At 42.9% G+C, this 18,399-nt stretch overlaps 1 protein-coding gene across 6 annotated transcripts in view; it reads left to right on the top strand.

Annotated features, from left to right (window-relative positions):
- The window catches only part of LOC122562668 (calcium/calmodulin-dependent protein kinase kinase 2-like), a 98,747-nt gene continuing 80,348 nt past the window's right edge, over nucleotides 1–18,399 (top strand). For 3 of the 6 annotated variants that reach the window (XM_043715706.1, XM_043715709.1, XM_043715711.1), the window contains exon 1: nucleotides 1–156. The gene's annotated coding sequence lies outside the window, so the exon portion shown is untranslated. The other 3 variants (XM_043715710.1, XM_043715712.1, XM_043715708.1) reach the window with 2 other exon arrangements.

Genomic DNA, 18,399 nt, shown 5'->3' with positions numbered 1-18,399 from the left:
CCGCCCCTTCTCGGTGGACGGTTGTGCGCAGCCGCAGTAGGAGCGCGAGAGGTTGACGGTGTCTCGGACTGTGTTCGAGCTCCTGAGCCTCTGGCACCGAGAGGCCGGACATGTTGCTGTAGTTTCAGGACGTGGAATCGAGCGACTGTCATGAAGGTACTTGAATCGTTGCTGATTTTAGAGCCTTCATTGTTACATTGAAAGAGCAAGCACCCCAATTTAACAATGAAGCTGCCGCCCTCTCTCCCACATCTCCACGCCTCAATCAAGATACGGAATTATTTTCAAATACAATAATATTTGGCATGAACAGAGGACTTGCAGTTTTGCAACATCTTTTCCCCAGTTTGGTGGGATCCAGCCGTAGCTTCAAACAGACTTGTTATTGTTGGAATAGGAGACGGAGGTGTCGGAAACGCGAGTGGGCGTTTACTGATGGTGGGGGTTCTACTTTAGTTTTGACATTTGTATCGCAACATAAGCGTGAAAGTGAGGTGTGTTATTTACTGGGGGCAGCCCGCATTAGGCCTGGGTAGTTTTTCGGTCTGGCTTCTTGCAGAGTGTCATACAGGGAACTGCACACATACAAAAAGCTTGCCAGCCGCAGTCCCTGGAGAGAAATCAGAGACTATTATGAGGAAGAATTAGTGGACCAGGAACGTTCATTCTAATTTCTCTCCACAGATGCTGCCAGAATTGCTGAGTTTTTCCAGCAGTTTCTGTTTTTGTTTCTGATTTACAGCATCCGCAGTTCTTTCGGTTTTTGTTAGATCATCCTGGCCTCCTGTTTATTTTACTGTAAAATCCAAGTTAATTTTTGTTACGGCCGATGTAAGTATGTGGATGGGAGGTGGGGGGAGGAGGTGTGGGCGTAGAATGCTTGATTTTGGACCTTGTGTGGGCGTGTACATTTTTAGGAATTATTTTTGTTGTAAGTCATCATGGCTCAGTCGTTAACATGTCAGGGTGGAGAAAACGTGATTTTCGTAGTGACATTTTGCTATTCTGCATTTTGATTCTATCTGTCGACATCGATCGTCCACGTTACCTCCGAGAAGGCAGTACTTGTCTCAGCTTGTTCGTTCTCCAACGTTCCCTCCATGCATATTGATACAAGCTAGTGTTTGTTAGAATGGGGTTGCTTTGTTGCGTAGTTCGATTCCCCTCAGTCTGCGGACATTATTCACTTAGCAGTTTTTTAAAATTTCAGATGTCGGTATTGCTGACAAGACCTGATTTATTGCCCATTTCTAACTGCCCTTGAGTCACCAAGTGCCTCGATGTGACCCATACAACCCTAACGTGCTAAGGATACCTACATGGTACTGGAGGATAGAAGTTTGATGAATTTTGAGCTGGTGGAATTGAAGGAACAGTGATAAATTTCCAAGTCAGGATGCTGTGTGACTTGGGAAGAGTCTTGGAGGGTGATAGAGCTCTGATGCACTTGCTGCCCTTCATTTGGGTGATAGAGAGCAAAAGTTTGGGAAGTACTGAAAAAGACGTCTTGGTAAGTTGGTGTGTGCATTTTACAGATGTTACTTTCTTCAAAACAGTGCCCTGTTGGTGGACCACAGAATCCTATAGTGTGGAAGCTCATTGAGTCCACATTGACTCTCTGAAGAGTATCCTACCCAGACCCACCTTACCCTGGTAACTCTGCATTTCCCATGGCTAATCTATCTAGCTTGCATGTTCCTGGACTCTATGGGCAACTTAGCATGGCCAATCCACCTAATCTGCATCTTTGGACTGTGGGAGGAAAACCTGAGCACCAAGAGGCTTGCCCAAAATTGGAATCAAACTTGGGTCCCTAGGGCTGTGAGCTGAAAATGTGTTGCTGAAAAAGCACAACAGGTCAGGCAGCATCCAAGAAACAGGAGAATCGACGTTTCGGGCATAAGCCCTTCACATCGATTCTCCTGTTCCTTGGATGCTGCCTGACCTGCTGCGCTTTTCCAGCAGCACATTTTCAGCTCTGATCTCCAGCATCTGCAATCCTCACTTTCTTCCCTAGGGCTGTGAGGTAGCAGTGCTAACCATTGAGCCACCATGCCACAAATGGTGTGAAAATGGAAGGGGTGCCAGTCAAGCAGGCTGCTTTGCACTGAATGGGGTTGAACTTTGCATTTTGTTAGTGCTCGACTAATGTAGGCTAATAGACAGTATTCCATCACGTTCCTGATTTTTTCTTGTAGATGGAGATAAGGATTTAGGGAGTCAGGAGGTGACTCACTTTGAATCATATAGTTTCTGACTTTCTAGAAATGATTATTTTATGATGAGGGTCCAGTTAAGTTTCTGATTAATGGGACTTTTTACAGTGACTTATTAATTTTCCCATATGAACACCAAAGTTCTAATATTCTCAGAAAATATTGGGTCTGTGCCAAGTAGTTTATGCCCATCAAGAAAATACAGATGTACATAGTTGCCTCAATATTCAGATATGCATGATAGTAGGTAGCTACATATGCAGCAAAAACTGCATGTTAGTAGCCATAGGTAGCTATAATATTTGTATATTTGTGAATTACTACAATTTGAAAGTCACTGATATATATTTAAAGAATTCCCTACTGTGTAAACAGGATAAAATCCATAGTACTATGGTAGTGTAACAGTTATTGGGAAATTACACCCATCTGTCTGTGTGGAGTTTGCACATTCTCCCTGTGTCTGCGTGGGTTTCCTCCGGGTGATCTGGTTTCCTCCCACAATCCAAAGATGTGCCATGGTGAATTGGCCATGCTAAATTGTCCCATAGTGTTAGGTCAATTAATCAGAGGGAGGTGGGTCTGGGTGGGTTACTCTTCGGAGGGTCGGTGTGGACTGGTTGGGCCGAAGTGCCTGTTTCCACACTGTAGGTAATCTAATCTAGATAATCCATGCAATTTGAAAAAAATATGAGCTCCATTTTTAATTTCCTTTTTTGAGTCAAATTGCCATCTATATATGCTATTCGGATTGTTACAATATAGTTTATCTTTAAATTATAATAAAAGGGCAATGTCTTAATTGGAAGTGATGTGATGAGAATTTTTTTGGACTACTTAAATAAGTTAAATTTTTGGCAGAAATCCAAATGTGATTCCTGTGACAACTGAGGTCATGATGAACAGTGTAAGACAATTATGACCGTTCAGGGATTATAATAATTATAATAAAATATATATGTTTAAAAATATGTAATTACTTGAATAGATCTGCATATGTGCATCATTAAATAAGTGTGTGATATTATATTTGATTATGGAATCACCAAAAGATACAGTATAGGTGGACATCACTCAACCCATACCTGTCCTTGCTTTCTTCTATAATCTGCAGATCTGCAAGTCAAAATATTTGATACCTTTATGAAAGCAATTACTGAACCTGCTTCTGCCACCCTTTTGAGCAGCACATTGTACATTGTAAATCGAAGTGTATAAACTATTTCCTCATGACACCCACTAGTTGCATAACAGGTTACTGCAGTTGCTAACTTGCCACCATTGGAAATGGTTTCCCCTTATTTATCAAAACTCTGATTTATGAAAGCCTCTATTAGATCACCCCAAGATTCTCCTGCTTAAAGGGGGCCAACCCAGGTTCTTTAGGCTCTCCATGTAACTGAAACCTTGCATCCTGAGCACCATTATACCAAATTTCCTCTGCAAATCACCTGAGGCTTTGGCATTGTTCCTAAAGTGGATGTATTCGTCTAGCTGATATCTAACTAATCATTCATAATCGTTTAGCATAACTTCCTTGTTTTGCAATCTCCCAATCTGTTTATTAGCCAAGATACAGTATGCTTTTTAATAGCCTTCTAACCTCATCCTGTCTGTAGTTATTGGAATGAGAACAGCCAGGTGAATCTGAGTTCCCTAATTGGACAGAGTCAACAGCTCCAATCAGGGAGTCCTCAGTGACAGATATAAACAGGAGTGCCTGGTGGTGGAAATTGAATAAAGATTGGTGCACTTTGTGTCTTTCACTGTGTAAAGAAAATAAATAAATAAATAAATAAACAGGAGTGTACCGCAGTTAGGCGGTAGTAAAAAAAAAAAGGAGGAAAAAAAACAAAATAGAAAGACAAAAAAAAAGCAGTGCCAGAGGTTCGAGTGTCAGAGTAGGCGGCACGGTGGCACAGTGGTTAGCACTGCTGCCTCACAGCGCCAGAGACCCGGGTTCAATTCCCAATCTAATCTAATCTAATCTAATCTAGTATCAGTCGAGCTGGCTCTGAACTGGCTGGGTCAGTGTCATGTAATATGTAAGTGCAAGTAAAGGGTGACTTGGTGACAGGATACCAGCCTTTGTGGAGTTACTTCAGTAGCTCGTATCAAGAGAAACATGACCTTGAAGAGATTTGTTCACAACAGTTGTCTTTGAGTTGGGGTAAGCATTTCTGGCATTATGACATTATATGGGAAGCTTGACTCATTCGATCCTGCCATTGAAGACTGGGCCCAATATGTGGAAAGAATGCATTATTTTTTTCCAGGCAAATGACATTAGGGTGGATGTCCACAAGCAGTCTCCTGACTGCTTGTGGACATATCTTTTTTGGTTAATAGGGGCCTAACTTTTCCTGAGGCATCAGATATTTAAACCTTCCAAGAGTTGACAGATTTAGCTATGGAATATTACGATCCCAAGCTACCTCTAATTCTGAGATGCTATCGGTTTTACTCGATTGTTCAAGAACCAGGGAATCTGTATCAGGATGTTTGAGGTTAAGACGACTGGCAGAGGCTTGTGATTTTGGTTTAACCTTAAGTGAGATGCTGAGAGATCATCTGGTATGCGGGATTAATGATATGACAATGCAAAAACGACTATGAGCTGAAACCCATCTGGACTTCAAACAGGTATGACAACTGGCTTTGATATTAGAAACTGCAGCAAGTGGAGCTGATGAGCTACATGGTATTTTTACAGAGGTGAACACCCTCACTAGACCAACTGAGCTTGGGGAACACCACTTGAGTGAAGGCAATTGCATCGCCTCACTCAGAACATATCCTGAACAGAAGGACTTTTGGTCAGCCCACAGCAAAACCTCAAACCAAAGCCAAGCCTCTGCCAAATGAATAAATTTTTCTTGAGAATGGGGCTGGCAGTCTATTGCAGTTGCTACCAGTATACAGACTTGAAACAGCAAAAGTGTGTCCCTAAACTGAGGAAGAGAATTTGCCCATTCTCTCTGTGTGGATTTCCTCCAGGTGCTCCGGTTTCCTCCCACAATCCAAAGATGTGCAGGTTAGGTGAATTTAGCATGCTAAATTGCTCATAGTGTTCAGGGATGTGTAGGTTAGGTGCATTAGTTAGGAGTGAATATCGGATAATAGGGTTGGGGATTGGGTCTGGGTGGGTTACTCTTCAGAGGGTCTGTGTGCACTTGTTGGGCTAAAGGGCCTGTTTCTACACTGTGGGCATTCTAATTCTAAGAACTCATAGACCGGTGTCCAGGAGAATGCACACCCTGGAAAATCCACCTACAGCTGGTTTGGAACAGTTAATTGCTTAGCAACGTCCAAACCAGAACTAATCAAATTAAACGTCTGATCAGGTGGTCACCCATTTCTACTGCAGGTTGGTACTGGGGCAGCAGTATCACTGATCGCGGAACCAGTCTTTAACAAAACTCACTCTGGTCTCCAATCATTAAATCTGCATAAGACTTCAGCCAAGCTGAGAATCTATTACCAGGAATCCCCTAAGATTAAGGGTAAAACTTTGGTTCTGATCTCTTATAAGGAGCAGCTGGTTTAGTTACCACTACCTGTAGTAAAAGGCTTGGGCCCATGCTTGATGCACCAACATTGACTCAGAAAGAGTCAACTTCATTGTCTAATCGAGAAATGTCGAGCTAATGGCTGCCTGAGTGAAGTCTTAATTAAATACCTGGGAGTTTTTCAGGAAGGCCCAGGGACAATCAGGAGGCCAAGGGCCATGATACCTATAGCTTCAAGTCCAGTTCAACAATGGGCTGTTATTGAGTGCATATAATTACAAGTTGGGACACCGTCTGGCCGCCAAGTGGCCAAGGCAACATGTTGACCAACAAGCAATTCTGCAAGGCCTGCCCAGTGCCTTCTGCCTTGTGTGCAAAAGTAGAGGCAGAAATCAGGAAGCTGGAAAGTGAAGGAATCATCAAACCAGTACAATTTGCAGAATGAGCAGCACCACTCATACCGAATGTGAAACCCATCAGGTCAGTTCACCTTTCTGGGGATTTCAAACAAACGGTAAACCTCTTTGCACAGCTGGATAAATACCCAATCTCTGTCATAGATGACTTGTACGCAAAACATGGAGGGGAGGGAGCTGTCCTTCACAAAGCTGGACATGAGTCATGCATACTTGCAGATACAATTAGATGAGGATTGCCAGATGTATGCTACAACTAATACCCCTATACCAATATGAGACTGCCTTTTAGGGTGTCATCAGCCCCGTGCCATTTTCCAACAGACGATGGAGAACATTTTACAAGGTCTACTTGAGGTCACCATTTACTTGGATGACGTGCGAATAACCAGGAAGACCAATAAAGAACTTTTAGAGAACTATCACATTGATTCCAAGCGAGATATAGTCCTCACATGTGATGCCTCCCCATACAATACAGGGGTAGTGTTGGCTCATCAGTGGCCCAACAGAGAGAAAAACCCAATAGTGTATGTTTCCCACACTTTTTGGCTGATGCCAAACAAAATAGGCCCAGAAAGAGAGAGAATATCTATCATCTTTGAAAGAAAGTTCCACCAACATCTTTACAAACATAAATTTGTAATTGTAATGGGCCACTAACCCCTTCTCAGGCTACTCAGAGGGGCAGGGCTATGATACCCATAGCTTCAGGTCCAATTCAGCAATGGGCAGTTATTGAGTGAATATAATTACAAATTGGGACACCGTCTGGCTGCTAAGTGGCAAATGCGGATGTATGTTCTACTGGCGGACACACCACCAGTGATGCTGCCATTAGAAGAGTCCATTCTGGTTTTGAATTTTCTGAACACCCTTTTGGTCACCACTGACAATATCCAACTGGACAGCAAAGATCCTGGAAAAGCTAGAACAGCTGGTGGTGATGGTGGAAATTAAAAGGGCCATCACAACCAGAATTGAAACCTTCCTGGACCTGACAAGACCAGATCACTGTAGAAGTTAGCATATTATTATTGAGAGCAAGATTGAATGTCCTGAGCAAAAGTCACTGTCAGATATTGACTGGACTCCACCAGGAGTTTCCAAAATGAAGTTATGTCTGGTGGCTAGGATTGGATGCTGACATAGCTGTGTTGATGGGGTAGTGCCCAGAGTGCCAACAAGGAGAAAATATTTTTAATTTCAAAAATATACTTTATTCATAAAATATTTTGATGATCTGTACAATTGGTCATGCCATACATACATACATATACATTCTATTTCTTTGCATACAGAGATCGGAATTAATCATTTGTATATAGAGGTCTGTACGTTTACCATCCATATATCCATATGTTCAGTTGAGGCGTCAGTGAAGCCCACTTACTGCGTGGGCCCCCTGTTCTTTGGCAGATGTTACACAGTGGTCTTTCCCCACCATGCCTTGGCGGCAGCTGCCCCAAGCTTCAGCACGTCCCTCAACACGTTGTCCTGGACCTTGGAATGTGCCAGTCCGCAACACTCAGTCGGGGTCAACTCCTTCAGCTGGAAGATTAACAGGTTTCAGACAGACCAAAGAGCATCTTTCACCGAGTTGATGATCCTGTAGGCACAGCTGATGTTCGTCTCCGTATGCATCCCGGGGAACAGACCGTAGAGCACGGAGTTTTGCATCATGGAGCTGCATGGGACGAACCTCGACAAACACCACTGCATTCATCTGCAGACTTCCTTTGCGTAGGCACATTCCAAAAGGAGGTGTGTGTGACAGTCTCGTCCTTTCCACAGCCGCTTCGAGGGCAGCGTGCAGTGTGGCAGAGAGTCTGGGCATGCATAAAGGATCTCACAGGCAGAGTCCTTCTCACCACCAGCCAAGCCATGTCTTGGTGCTTATTGGAAAGTTCTGGTGATGAGGCATTCTGCCAAATGACTGACAGTCTGCCCAGGGAACCGCTTGACAGGATCCGCCCTCTCCTTTCCCGAAGGGTCTCAAGGACACTACATGCTGACCATTTCCTGATGGACTTGTGGTCAAAGGTGTTTTTCTTCATAAATTTCTCTACGAAGGACAGGTGATATGGAACGGTCCAACTACTTGGAGCGTTCCGCGGCAGCAAGGCCACGCCCATCCTTCGCAACACCGGGGGCAGGTAGAACCTCCGTATGTAGTGACATTTTGTGTTTGCATACCGGGGATCCACACACAAAGGTGGCCATCAGGGTGAGGGTGTCATTTGGTGTGTTTTTTCCTCTGTTGCCCAGAGCTTTGTACATCGAGTCCCTTCGGACCCTGGCCATCTTTGATCTCCATACAAAATGGAAGATGGCCCGGGTGACTGTAATAGCACAGGTTCTGGGAATAGGCCAGACCTGTGCCATGTATAACAACACTGACAGTGCCTTATGCCTGATGACCAGGTTTTTTTCCCGTGATGGAGAGTGACCATAGCTTCCATCTGCCCAGTTTCTGCCTCACTTTCTTGATACGCTCCCCCCAAGACTTGGCGCAAGCCCCAGCCCCTCCGAACCAAACACCTAGCACCTTCAGGTGGTCAGTCCTGACGGTGAAGGAGATGAAGGATTGGTCGGCCCAGTTCCCGAAGAGCATGGCCTTTCTCTTGCCTCGGATTACCTTGGCCTCCAAGGCCCATTCAAACTGGTCACATATGCACAAGAGTCTGTGCACAAAACGGCGACATAATCCATGTACAGGGAGGTGTTAACCTGCAGACCCCTGCTGCCAGGAATAGTCATCTCTCTCAGGCTTGCATCCATCCTTATGGACTCGGCAAATGGCTCTATGCAGACACAAACGAGGCAGGAGAAAGAGGGCAGCCCTGCCTGACTCCAGATCTGACTGGGAAGCTATCTGATTCCCACCATTGATTGAGACTGCACTGACAATGTTGATGTAGAACAGTCTGATCCAGTTACAGATTTCCTCCCCAAAGCCCATTTTGGAGAGAACATCTCTCATATACATATGTGATGTCCTGTCAAAGGCTTTCTCCTTGTCCAGGCTGATGATGCAGGTGTCCAACCCCCTGTCCTACACATAGGCAATCGTATCTCTGAGGATTGTGAGACTCTCAGCGATCTTCCTGCCTGGTACAGCACAGGTTTGGTCAGGGTGGATCACTGATTCCAGAATGGACCTGACCCGGTTGGCAATAACCTTTGCCAAGATTTTGTAATCTGCATTTAATAGTGAGATTGGTCTCCAATTTCTGATTTTCTCCCTCTCCCCCTTCTGCTCGTAGATGAGGGTGATGATGCCTTTCCTCATGGTTTCACTCATGGTACCTGCCAGAAGCATACTGACCCACACCTCCAGCAGGTCCTGGCCAAACGAGTCCCACAGAGTAGAATAGAGCTCGACCGGTAAGCTGTCACTTCTGGAAGTTTTATTCTTTTCGAAGGACTCGAGGGCCTTGGTCAGCTCGTCCAGAGATAGCGGCTGGTCCAGCCTCTCCCATCTGTCGTTTAAGACCTCCGTGATAGAGGATAGGAACGACTGGGAGGCCGTGCTGTCAGTTGGCTTCGAGTCATACAGACTGGCATAGAAGGATTTGCTGATCCTCATGACATCAGCCTGAGATGACGTTACTGAGCCATCTTTTTCCTTCAGGCTGCTGAGCACAAAGCTCTCTTTGTGCATCTTCTGGAAGAAGAAACGTGAGCACGTCTCGTCCTGCTCCACGGAGTGGACCCTGTACCGGAAGATTATCTTGGAGGCTTCTGAGGCAAAGAGCGAGGCTTGCCTGCCCTTCACCTCCTGGAGGTCCTCCGTGACATCGACCCCCATTGTCTGCAGCAGGAACAGGTTCTGCATACTTTCCTGGAGTTAGGACAGTTTACCCCACCTCTCTCTTGCCTCCTGAACACCTTTTGAGGATGAAGAATCGCTTGATGTTCCCTTTTACTGTTTCCCACCAGTCCGCTGGTTACTGAAACAGGGACTTCACAATTCTCCAACCTGCGTAATCCCTCCTGAGCTCCTCAGTGTTTCCCGGGGTCAACAGCTTGGTGTTCAGCTTCCACGTTCCCTTACCAGCCCGCTGCTCATCCTGTAGGTGACAATCGGCTAGCAGGAGACAGTGGTCAGAAAAGAACACCGGCTTGACGTCGGTGGATCTGACCGAGAACATTCGGGACACAAACATGTAATCTATCCTTGAGCGTATAGACCCGTCTGCCCGTGACCAGGTGTATCTACACTGTGCTCTCTTCAGTTTGCTGAAGACATCGTGCAGCTTGGCATCTTTGACCATTTCCATTAGGACTCTGGACGTGGTGTCCAGTTTACTGTGTCCCTGCCGGATCGTCCATCTGCATCAATGATACAGTTGAAGTCTGCAGCCAGAATGACTGGCCTGGACGTAGCCTGCAACAGTGGAAGCTGAAATTGCCACCAGAATCTCCCTCATATTCGTGGATTCGGTTACACATCGACTGTGCCAATCCTTTCATAGACTCCATGTTTTTCGTCATTGTGGATGCTCATTCAAAGTGGTTGGGCATGCATAGAATTCATCCACCAATCATGGATGATGATTGAGAAGTTGTGAGCATCTTTTCTAATATGTTGACTCCCAGAGATGTTGGTTCGAGACAATGGGCCATTGTTTACCATCAGGGAATTTGAGTATTTCCTAATGTTGAATGACATTCTATATGCAAGGGCAGCTCTGTAAGGTTCCTTCATGAGATTCTTACACACTTGATGCTACTGCAATACACCAACTTCTGTGAATAGCCACTATTTATTTAAGCAAGTACAAGTATACAATCCTTTATCCGAAATCTGAAAAGCTCCAAAGTCCCGAAGGTTTTTTGTGAAGTTTTTTTCTCATTAACAAGGTTGTTTGGTGTGCAAACAGTTAACCCAAGTCAACACCACTCGATACGTGTCACTCAGATGTGACGTGGAGGGTGTGGCCCAGCACTGGCAGGCCTCGAGGCCCGTTTTACTCAGTGCGTTTGCTCCTCTGTTAAGATTTTTAAAAGTTCCACATCAAGCTGTCCTTTATTCTGCAATTCAAAAAATTCTGAATTCCAAAAACCAGCTGGTCCCAAGCATTTCGGATAAAGGATTGTACACATGCACAAGGTTTTTGGAGAATAATTTAACACTCTTCACACTGCTTGCAAAGCTGTGTCAAACTTGCTTCCTGAATAAGGGAACAGTCCTCCCTTTATACTGGGTTTTACAACACAGCCAGTCATGTATGCAAGACACAGCCCCCTGCTAGTTCCCCATAGTCACATGCCCAGCAACAGTAATAGTACGTGCCCCCCAAAAACAACGTGTAATTAGATTATTCCTTATTTTTCAATTGCTGTCTTAGATAGTTTAGCATTTCCAGAGAACCAAGTATGATTGTCACATCTTGCCTGCATAACAGAAAAACAAAAGTCCCTCAGTGTAGTTTAGTATCTAATTTCTTACATGTCAGCACACCAAATTAACCCATTAACATCTCAAACCCATACTATCCATCGTTCAATGGTCCAATGGAGAGAGAAGACCAAACTTTTGAAGGCAGGCTTAAAGAGAGAGCTTCAAGCTTTACCTGACAGCATAGTGTCCTGATTCCTGTTTTATTATAGAACTACCGCTCACACAACTACAAGGACAGCTCTAGGAGTGTTACTCATGGAAGAAGATTCCACGCCAAATTAAATTTGATCTTCTCAGACCTGGGAGGGGAGGGTGAAATGGCATCAGGAACACTAATGCCAGACGTAATAATGCTCCAAGCAAGAGAGACAGTTTACTTCAGGGAACGAGTCTGGTGTCGAAACCATGCATGGCCATTCCCAAGGTTAAGCAGTAAGGTTAACACGAGGTCCAGTCCCATGACATACAAAGTTGGGTAGGAGAGGCGGTTCTCAACAAGCATGTGGACCACATGAAAGCTGCAACCTTGCAAATCGGACAGGAGTAAAACATACCTGGCCCCTCAGAAAATACAGCAAGGCTGTCAGAACCCGTGGTTCTCCTCCGCCCAGCATTGAAGAAACCTCTGAGGATGGGATAGAAATGGAAGATGTCGCAGCTTCAATGCCATTACCGCCCAAGAACCTTCTTCCTAATCGTTATTAGATTGATGAATAGACTCTCTAGCCTCAATGCTGATCTTGCTAACGCTGATCTCGCCTAGACCACGCACTGTACAATGTAACCCAAGTCTTTTTGATCTATACATCCTTGCTTACTATGATCTGCTTGTATTGCCCGTAAACAAAGTTTTTCGCTGTACTCGGTACATGTAACAATAAATCAAATTATCTGTGATGAGTTTCAGCCAAGATGCTCCGGGCACAAGAGGCAGACTACAGTCCAGTACACAGCACCAATATCCAAGGCAGAATCGGAAGAACCAGACCTGGTGCAAAACTGCTGCAGGAGTAGCTACTGGAAAGAGAACGGGCCTGGATTCCAGAAACTTAGAGGGGAAAGGATGTAGTGACTGGAATGAGGTCAGTCAGGTGCATCTCCTAGAATATGAGTTCCCTGACTGGGGCCATTAACCTGGTCCAAACAGGAGGTCCTGACTGACCAATTGTCCGAGGTTCTGTTCACTCTATTAGACAGCTCTGAGCTAGCTGGGTCAGTGTCATTAACGATGCACGTGTAAATAAAGGATAACTTAGTGACAGGATATTGACATTCCTGAAGTTATTTCACTGCCATCTTCACAGATTTATGTATGTATGGCCCAAAGTATATGTGTTCCTGTGACCCCTTTTAAATGGCACTATTTTAAGATTGAAGTTGAGTTGAGAGTGTCTGCCTTTGACATCCAAGCAGAATTTGATAGTCGATCAAGGTTCCAAGCTAAAACTGGTCAGTGAAAAATGTGAAAAACTGCTCCATTAGTTGGAGTCATTCTTAGCACAAAGAAAGATGGTTGGCCAATCATCTCATAACTGCAAGAGTACTTCAATATCGTGTCATAAGCTTAACATCTTCACTTGCTCCACCAATGACCTTTCCTGCATTATAAACTTAGAAGTGGGCATATGCAAACAATGGTCAGCACACTTGGCAACTCCAGAGATGCTGAAGCCATCTGTGTCCACATGCAAGACAACATCTAGGCATGGGGTGCGAAATTGTGTGTAGCCCTTGCACGTTACACATGTAATAGAGTAATAGAATATGATCATTTTCAACATGAGCAAGTCATTGGCATTATTATTGTTGAATCCCCTAATTTCAACATTTGAGGATCACAGTTTGATCCAATCATTGGCATTATTATTGTTGAATCCCCTAATTTCAACATTTGAGGATCACAGTTTGATCCAATTAAGTTTCTGGTCAATCATATACATATTATGGCTACAAAAGTAGATCAGAGATTGGGATTTCTGAGATGAATGACTCATTCCTTGACATCCAAAAGACTGTTCACTAATTATGAGGCACAAGTCAGTACTGTGAAGGAAATCTTCCCATTTAACTGAATGAATGCAGCTCCAATAATAACAATGTTCAAGGTGCTAAGCACTATCGAGGACAAAACAACCCACTTGATTGGTACCTCATCCACCTTTTTAAACAATCACTATTGATATATTGTGAAAGCAGTGTGTACTATACATGAGATGTACTGCAGCAAGATCCCTTCAATAGTACTTTCCAAACTCAAGACCTCTACCACCAAGAAAAATAAGGGCAGCAGATGTATGAAAATACCACCACCTGCAGATTTTCCTGCACACTGCACACCATCCTGGTTTTCACCTGTACTGTAATTTCTTTCACTGTTACTGCTTTAAAATCCTGGAGCTTTGATCCCAACAGTATTGTGGTTGTACCTGCAGCACATTAATTACAGTGGTTCATGAAGTTGATTCACCACCGCCACCTTGAGGACAGTTCGGGATGGGAAATAAATATATGCTTAGCAGACAAAATGCATATCCTATAAAAGCATTTTTTAAAGTGTAGTTTATGGTGCTTTGCCTCACTTTTCCCACCAAAATGCATCGTTTCAAATTTCTGTTAAATTACAGGAGCCATATGAGTAGACTGTCAGTGTTCTTTCTTTTTACATTTTCAAGCTCTGAGTTGTCTGCATATTTGAAATTGTAGCCTATACATTATGCCAAAAGTTTGGCATAAATGTAAATGAAAAGTGTGACGATGCTGCTCCTTTAACAAGGAGAGGTCGTAAAAGCAGCAATTCAGAAAAGTCTAGGTTTTAAGAGTTTTAGGGCCAATTTGATTATAGCTAACAGATACTGCCTCGGAAATTTTTTTAAAATACACTTATGCAATGAAAGGAGAGTGTCCAGTTCTCCTAGTTCAGCTTTTCTTTGGTTTGCTTTTTTTAACGGTCTGGCTGTTCAATGAAAGCAGGCAGTAAGTTTGAGGCTGTGGTTCCAGAAAACAACTACATGGAAGAAGGTGTTCTATGCTTAATCCCTCTGCCATCTCTCTCTCTCTCTTTTTTTGCCAAGGAGTGTTTATGCGCATTGTTGCAGGCATGTGAAACAGCATCATTAAGTTGGGATAGTCTGTTGGGTGTCGGACAGGTTACGTTATTCGGTATTCTGTATTCTTTTGTGTTTCATTCGGTAATCTTGCAAATAAATTCTGTTTTGTTTGAAACTAAGTGGTTGGGTCAGCTGCAACCCTCCTGGAATACCCACTTTACACTTGCTTAAAACAATGAGCAAAGTTAGGGTCCAGGCTACTTTCTTGAAATGTTTTGAGGGAGTCTGGCCTGGACCATAACAAAAGGATCAAAGTTCCTAATTCTGACAGCTGTGAGACACCAATATATGCTACTAGTCGTTCGGTATAAAGAAGTAAAGTGTTGCCAAAAAAAAACACTATTCAAAGCTTTCTATTTTTCACTCATAGGACAATATAGAAAAATATCAATTCGAGGGGATAACCAACATTTATGTTGCATGAGACGCGAGTGCTGTTGGCAAGTGGGCTCTGATTGGAAGAGGTGTTGCCGTGACGAATCTGCAAATGATTGACAGGCAGATTGAATTTAGTCAGGGCATTGTCCTGAGAAGTGAACCAAGAAATGAATGGTTGTCTCTTATTTTGTGATGTTGAAATAGACAGTGTATGCACGTGTCTTTTCTGTCTGCAAAAACAGGATCCTGTGTATTAATATACAGGTCATTCAGCTATAACACTCATTTCGTTAACACAAATTCAATATAATGCTATTGAAGACATTATTTCTAAAGGGCAAACTTTTAAAGCGTTTGTTGACTGTAATGCGCTTGATGAATTGAGGACACTGTTTCTAAAGCGCAAACTTTTAAAGTGTGTGTTGGCAATAACGTGATTACATCACCAAACCTTTTAAACGTTGTTTCAAAAGTGTGATCGCAAGAACGCAACCATCACATTATAGAATAAACTACCTGTATGCAGCTTGTACAGGCAAGTGCAACAGACTGAGAGATTAGCTGATGATCCTAAATTGATTGTTGTCATAATTTTTAGCACACTTATGATTATTCAGTAAATATTGTTCAGTAGCAGAATCCTATCAAATGTTGGACAATCAGTTGTGCGTTTTGCAAGTGCAGGCTGCTTGATGCAAATAACCAGTAACTTGCTGAATGTGAACAGTAAGGAGATATGTAGTTTAATATAATCCACCAATGTTTGCAAAGTACCTAGCATCATACTGGCACTGAAAATCATATCCTGCCTTACTCATTTACATGATGGACAGAATGTATTTTTATAAGTTGGGCTCACCGAGTGGTGCAATTGTATGTACAATTATGAATTCTATCTTGCTATTTTGATGGTTTTGTGTCCTTTTTCCTTTTATAAGCAAATATCCTTGTTTTCCCCTGCGCATATGTCATGTTCTACCTTTTACATTGTAAAACTCTGCTTTTATTAACAAAGTACAGCTTTACCATTTTCATTTGAACTTTATTCCGAGAAAGCTTTTTTTACTAGTGTGCATAAGTTCATCTCAGAAGGAGAGCTGCTCACTTTTCAAATGCTCATGGTTGACTGAAGATAGAAATATTGTATGCATGATGTTGTCTAACATTCTTCACCCAGTATGGAGTTCATTCGAAAATCCATGAAATTAAATTGAAGTATTATTAAACAAGAATGCTAATAGCAGTGATGGAATTAAGTAGAATGTTGACGATTCTGAGGATAACATAAAACAACTTAATATGCTAGAACAGGCTAATGTTAGGAAGGAGGATGTGCTGAAACTTTTGGAGAACATAAGGATAGATAATATCCTGGGCCAAATGGGATATACCCTAGGTTACTACAGGAAGCAAGGGAAGAGATTGCTACACTTTTGGTGATGATTCTTTGTGTCCTCACTGTCCAGTGGAGTAATGCCAGATGATTGGAGGGTGGACAATGTTATTCTCTTGTTCAAAAAAGGAAATAGGGATAATCCTGGAGTAATACAGACCAGTCAGTCTTATGTCAGTAATGGGCAAAGTATTGGAGACAGGATTTAAGATTACTTGGAAATACATAGTTTGATTAGAGATAGTCAACAAGGCTTTGTGAGGGGCAAGTCATACCTCACAAACCTTTATTGAATTCCTTGAGGATGTGACAAAACATGTTGATGAAGTTAGAGCAGTGGATGTAGTGTACATGGATTTTAGCAAAGCATTTGATAAGGTTTCCCATGGTAGGCTCATTCAGAAAGTAATGAGGCATGGGATACAGGAAAATCTAGCTGTCTGGATGCAAAATTGGCTGACCCATAGAAGACAGAGGGTGGTGGTAGATGGAAAGTATTTAGCCTGGAGCTTGGTGACCAGTGGGGTTCCGCAAGGATCGGTTCTGGGACTTCTGTTTGTGATTTTTATAAATTGCTTGGATGAGGATTAGTGGTGGATTAGTAAGTTTGCCGATGACATGAAGGTTGGTGGAATTGTGGATAGTGTGGAGGGCTGTTGTAGTTTGCAACGGGACATTGACAGGATGCAGAACTGGGCTGATATGTGGAAGACGGAGTTCAACCTGGAAAACACTTTGGAAGGTTGAATTTGACTGCAGAATACAGGGTTGAAGGCAGGATTCTTGGCAATGTGGAGGAACAAAGGGATCTTGGGGTCCATGTCCACAGATCCCTCAAAGTTGCCATCCAAGGTTGTTAAGAAGATGTATGGTGTGTTGGCTTTATTGGCAAGGGAGTTGAGTTTAAGAGCTGTGAGGTTATGCTGCAGTTCTGTAGATCCCTGCTTAGACCACACTTGGAATATTGTGTTCAGTTCTGGTCGCCTCATTATAGAAAAGATGTGGAAGCTTTAGAGAAGGTGCAGAAGGATTTACCGGGATGGTGCCTGGACTGGAGGGCATGTCTTACTATGGAGAAATAGATAACAGATTGAATGCAGTAATGTAAATTTGCTACATAGTAATTACAAGCAAGTATATCATTCGGGCTTACTAGTTTAAGACTGCAAAACAGGATAACCTGGGAGTTGTAGTTTATTAATCATTTAAGGTCCATGACCAGTATCTTTTGAGTTTGTCAGTGAAATAAGTAGCATGTTATGATGACACCATACTTAACCACACCATAACTTTTTGATATGGTTAGAATATAGTGCCAGTTTTCTTCTTCCTACATGGGGAAATCGAAGGCCTGGCATTTTGGGGGTTACCAGAAATAATGTTAAGTCTCAGGTTATTTGATAGTCTAAAAGAAAGGCATTTTTCAAGAAATAAACATTTCTAAGAAGAAATGAGCTGATTGAAGACAGTCAGTGTTGATTTGTGATGGGTAAATTGTGTCTGTCTGGTTCAATTTGTTTGGACCACTAGCATGGTACACAGGGGAGAGTAAATATAAGCATGTGGTACTTGATAAAATGATGCAGAAGTTAACAAAAATTAGAGTTCAAGTTATTGGTGGTAACTGTGATGGTGGGTTAGTAATTGTTTTAGAAGCAGCAACTGAAAGCAAGTATAAAGAGAAGTAGCCTTTCATTGGCAGAATACGGTGACTCCTGTTCTTCTGGAATCTCTGCTGGGATTTCTGCTTTTCACCAAATAATATGAATGACTTGGATGAAGAAATAGAAATATGCAGGTATACATTAAATCATGTAGATTGAAGCAGTAAATTAGAGAGACTTAGACAGATGAGGTAGATAAAATCATGGTAGATAAAATCAGGGTGTGAAAATGTGAAGTTATTCATTTTGGATCCAAGAAAGACCAATTGGAATATTCTCTTAACGATGAGAGACCAGGAGCTATATGAG

This window comes from Chiloscyllium plagiosum, chromosome 25, assembly GCF_004010195.1.
Source record: "Chiloscyllium plagiosum isolate BGI_BamShark_2017 chromosome 25, ASM401019v2, whole genome shotgun sequence".
Classification (NCBI taxonomy): Eukaryota; Metazoa; Chordata; class Chondrichthyes; order Orectolobiformes; family Hemiscylliidae; genus Chiloscyllium; species Chiloscyllium plagiosum.
This window is presented reverse-complemented; position numbering and strand designations above follow the sequence as displayed.